A 6000-nucleotide genomic window follows, 5' to 3' on the forward strand; every position below is an offset into this window, starting at 1 on the left:
ACTTACACAATTTGACAACAGCTTTACATTTAGAACAACTTATCCATTATGGGATCATTGGACGTGATGATATAATATCACATTGAGTTCAAAATATTGCTGGATAAACATCAAAATTACTACTAGGTAAAGAGATCTCAATTAGTATGTATATATTATATGACCACTAAAAGTATTTAATATCTGAGACACAAAAAATATTTTGTGAGATTTATTTAATTTATCCGAGTGAGTATAATATGCATACGGTATTAAATGGATTTTTTTCAATCAAATTTTGGCGAGACAACCAGACTGCCAAGGTTTCAATGACGACGGGCGCAGTGCGATCTGATTTGGGGTTGTCATGCATAATACTAAGTTTAGGTTATTTTGTTATGTGCTAGGATTCGAGGATCTTGTTATTATGGTTGTAGGCATATGAAACCGCTAAACATCAACATTTTAAAAATATTTTACCATATTATATTTCTATTATCGTTGTACTAATCCTTCAGGCACCATGTCCATATAATATCAACATTACCTTAAGAGAGTTTCGTTGCAGACTTTAAACATTTCAATATAAACATGTTTCGAATACTGTACGGAAAGTATTTCGATTATGCTGAATTATTATAATATCATCTTTTCATATCGTCTTTTAGTACAAATATTTAAAAGTGAAAAGATGGCGGATGACGTGGGCGTCGGATAGACACTAAACTCCTGACCAGGCAATGGTCAAACGTTCCAAGAGGGGCGTCGACAGAGACCTGATAACTATCGATATGTGTAGTCAGCAGAAGATCTAATGGGCTCCGGTCCTCGATACTAACCTATGCGAAACATACGAGTAGTTATTAACCCGGACGAGTCTTGCCCGATTGTGCGAACGTCATAAGACATCTCACTGCAAAACGGTTGCTAATTTTAATTAAAATTAACAAGAAACGAAAATAATATCTGTAGTACGTTACATGTAGTGCATGAATAGAAATGAAACAAAGATTTTGTATTTTGAAATGTTCCACCAAAAAATTTCGATAATATTCTCGCAGACAAAGGCAAAAGCAAAAGCTAGTTAATAGAAGGCACCTCAGTCTGATTTTTCCTCAGTAAGTCGTAAATGCCTTCCGTCGACTCATCAATTCACCCGCCCTTTTCCTGTCCTTTTCCTATTTGGATGATGTTACAGTTTTGTTACTGAAGACGAAGAGGATTGAAAGGCGATTTTTAAGTTAATGAAAACTCTATGCCACGGATTTTACTGAATACCGAATATAAAATCATACTCTGAGTCGAACCAATGTAAAAATATATAAATTATAGTTAATATACTGTGCGTAGAGATATCTCTATACATATGTTAATAATGAAAATGTGGTTAGGAATTATTCTGTTGGAAATAAGATTGGTAAAATGTGATTTTTCCATTTTTCCATCTACAACGGATACTATCACAAGTACATTATGCGTTAAGGTTGCGCTAGTCAATCATTCCTCCATACAAACGTAGTATGGTGATTACTAACCTGATTGATGGTGTTCGTTTAAAATGAAAAGTAATATTTATTTATTTCATGATTAACTAATCTTGTATGAAAACAAAAAAGTAAAAAATAATGTATTGAAAGTTATTAGCGTCGAAACTTCCTTATTTTAACTATAATAATATGCGCGCATCTTTGAGAGCAAACAAACAACTTACGGAGTTTGAAAATGGCAAAACTGTTACCATTTAAGGACAGATTAGTTACATTAAAGTTGAAATAATTTTATTTTGAACAGATACCATTCGTTGTTTTTTAAAGTTATTATCCTCACTTCTGGGATTAATTACACAAATTAAATTTGAAAAAAAAAAAATATTAACGATGCAGTACTCTAACCCGCGACTCTCTCTCTCTCGACGACGTCGCAGAAGTGAGGGTTATCACTTTAAAAAATAACGAATTGCTTAGATATGAAAGAGGGGCATCTCAAGTAAATTACCTAATATACAACTATTGGGGCTGAGCTGGAAATCAACTGTAATGTACTTCCTGTAGATGAAGCCACAACCTGTATAGATCTCTGTATTCATTTCTAAAACTGAATGTATACCGCGTGATACATAGATCTTTATTTTTAAAACTGAATGTATACCGCATGATATATATATCTTTATTTTTAAAACTGAATGTATACCGCATGATACATAGATCTTTATTTTTGAAACTGAATGTATACGGCATGATACATAAATCTTAATTTTTAAAACTGAATGTATACCGCATGATACATAGATCTTTATTTTTAAAACTGAATGTATACCGCATGATACATAGATCTTTATTTTTAAAACTGAATGTATACCGCATGATACATCATACAGATCTTTTTTTTTAAACTAAATCTATACCTATGTATAGATTTTCATTTTTTTAAACTGAATGAATACAACTGTATAGATATTCATTTTAAAAAAATATTTGTTAATTGATTCCTATAGAATTATTTTGATGTCATTTCTAATATACTAGATACTACTCCGAAGCGGTAGCTTCGGAAACAAATGGCGATCTGAGAGAGAAGAAGCGGCGCAAGAAACTCTCTCAACATTTTTTTTGCGTTATTTTAAATGAAATATACAATATTGTACTGTCATTGCGATTGCCTTAAAATAATAATCTCGTCCCAGGCTGTCGGATCACTTGGATATTCAGGTAGGGTTTTCGACGGAGCCATTTTAAGTTTGTTCACATAGATATTGCCTGAACAGTGGCTGGGACTTTAATTTAAAAGTGTATACATTTACCCTTCAAGCTATTATGTATCTTATGAAGCCTTCTAGAATTAGTTACATGCAATCCCTTATTTCTAATGTTATGATAATGAAAATCATTATAAAGAGCAAAAAGGTGACGATTTTTGTGAACGTATATGTATGCAAAAAACGGGTCATTTGATGGTGATGTGATCACCGCTGTTTTTATACCAGTGGGAGGCTCCTTTGCACAGGATGCCGGATGGATTAAGAGTACCACAACAGCACCTATTTCTGCCATGAAGCAGTAATGTGTAAACATTACTGTGGTTCGGTCTGAAGGGCGCCGTAACTACTGAAATTACTGGGCAAATGAGACTTAACATCTTACGTCTCAAGTTGACGAGCGCAATTGTATAGCCGCTCAGAATTTTTGGGTTTTCAAGAATCCTGAGCGACACTGCATTGTAATGGGTAGGGCGTATCAATTACCATCAGCTGAACGTGCTGCTAGTCTCGTCCCTTATTTCATAAAAAAAACATTTTACGCGAATTTGCTAAGCAAAAACATAATATTCAGTCGTTTAAACACTAATTGAAAGACGTGATTTGCAAAGCGCACACTTCACGCTCACCAAGAGTACTGCCACAACTTGAATCGAACGTGTTTAACACAAATTGCTCTAATTATGACAATTGAGCGTCAACAATTTAATTGGCTTCGCGCCAAAATGTTATTGCTGATCTTGTTTTTAGGGTTTCGTATCTAAAAAGGGAAAACTCAACCATTATAGGATCACTTTGTTGTACATCCGTCTGTCTGTCTGTCAATACCCTTTATGAAAAGAACGCGAAGGAGGTATCGACTTTATATTAACACAGCCGAATCTTTTTTAACGTTAACTTAGAAGTTACATTTTTCACAGTTTCAACGGACTAGTTATAAAAAAAAAGTATCTTTTATTGAAAGTTTTATCATTAAACATATATTATTGTAATTAGAATTATTTCTAAGACGTTGAAGCTGTAAATGTTGATTGAAAAATTGCTCATTGCCACTCTTGTCACATTTTCTCAGTAAAGCTCAACCATTTCTCAAATGCTGGTAAATAGTAAAAGTTGACATTTTTGTCAATAAGTACATATATACATATATACATACATACACACTCACGCCTTGTTCCCGTCGGGGTAGGCAGAGACAATAGAATGCCATTTGCTTCTATCCTTACAAACCTCACGCGCTTCCTCTACATTCAATACTCTTTTCATACATGCTCGCCGGTTGCGGGTGCTTCGAACCTTTCCTTTTCTCAAAACGTCCCCAATTTGGTCAACGAATGTTCTATGAGGTCTCCCGCGACTGACTTGCCCACACACACTTGCCTTATATATTTGATGCGTCATTCTTTCTTCACTCATTCGCTCCAGGTGTCCAAATCAATTCAGCATTCCTTTTTCAGTCCTTGTCACAACATCCTCGTTCAAACCACAGCGCGCTCGCATGACCGCATTCGCATTCGTATTTCGCATTGTCAATAAGTATTGATGTTTTAACTTGAATATCTATCTATCCCTAGATAAAAATTGAATAGTCTTAAATAATATAATATACTCATCTAACAGTAAACAAATAAAATCCAATTGATTTGATACGGTTTCAGTTGATGCCGATTCATTCTTTTCCCGCCCTTTCCTTGTTCCAATTTCAAGTTCTTTTTTAGGCATGAGTAGTGAAAAATGTTTACCAAAGAGTAAAAAATAAAAGATAATAATATATTTTTTGAAGTAAAACATCTTTAGAAGCTTCTTGAGAGTAGCTCAGATTATTTTTCGGAAAGAAACAATGCTTTATATCGGTTTACCATAAAAGGCATTTATTTTCTCTAAATTGATTCCATTAGAATTCTTTTTGATGTCATTTTTAATATACTAGACACTACTACCGCTTCGGAAACAAATGGCGCTCTGAGAGAGAAGAAGCGATGCAACAAACTCTCCCAGCATTAATTTTTTGCGCTCTTTTTAATCAAATGTACAATATTGTACTGTCAATATTACTATAAAATAAACACAATTTAAAATCAGAAATTAACCATGGAGTGTTTTAGTACATATTGCATACATATAGCATATTTTTACAAGTTTAAAAATACATAAGCTGATTAACGTTAATTTTCATTTACTACACTTCCTCATTATCTCTGGACCTCGCTGGAACGTGAACCTCCCCGTTCCCCTATCACCCCGTCGCACTGGTCCTGTTGCGTCAGTACGGTTTGCAGTTTTATTACTGTTAGTTACATGTCGTGATATTTTCGTGCTATCAATGCTTTGTTTTTAAAGTTTTCATTGTTACGTTTTGACTTTTGTTGATTTTTTTTTATGGAATAGGAGAACAAACGAGCGTTCGGGTCACCTGGTGTTAAGTGATCACCGCCGCCCACATTCACTTGCAACACCAGAGGAATCACAAGAGCGTTGCCGGCCTTTAAGGAAGGTGTACGCGCTTTTTTTGAAGGTACCCATGTCGTATCGTCCCGGAAACACAGCACAAGGAAGCTCATTCCACAGCTTTGTAGTACGTAGAAGAAAGCTCCTTGAAAACCGCAGTGTGGAGGACCGCCACACATCCATAATCTATACTAATATTATAAAGCTGCAGTGTTTGTTTGTTTGTTTGAACGCGCTAATCTCTGGTACTACTGGTCCGATTTGAATGATTCCTTCAGTGTTGGGTAGTCCATTTATCGAGGAAGGCTATAGGCTGTTTTTTTTTCAAAATTAGGGATCCGTAATAAAATTGCTATTTTGTAACACAAGGTGTAAAATCGAAAACCTATTTTTGCGTGCGCTGCAAAAACTATTGACAATAGAACAATATGATGTACAGGCTATAATATAGGCAATATTTTATTACTTATAAAACTATCGCGTGAATCATACTTTATATGGCAAAACAACCTTTGCCGGGTCAGCTAGTAATCCATAATTGTACTGTAGTTTCTGTTGTTCTATATTGCTATAATAGTACTTTTAGCTTTTGCTTTTTTTACTTAACCCATTCACTTATTTTTCATTATTTATAATAATAATTAGCATAACAACACAATATCTTCAGATGAATCTATAATACTGAAAAAATAATATCCTAGTAATGCTTGTTTTGCACACCGTAACAAAGCGATAATGTGACGTCATCGTCGTCAGGTCCACAGATAAAAAAACCGGGTTGTACAAATGAAAATATAACAGTGAAAATCATTTTAAAA

This window comes from Leptidea sinapis, chromosome 47, assembly GCF_905404315.1.
Source record: "Leptidea sinapis chromosome 47, ilLepSina1.1, whole genome shotgun sequence".
Taxonomy (NCBI): domain Eukaryota; kingdom Metazoa; phylum Arthropoda; class Insecta; order Lepidoptera; family Pieridae; genus Leptidea; species Leptidea sinapis.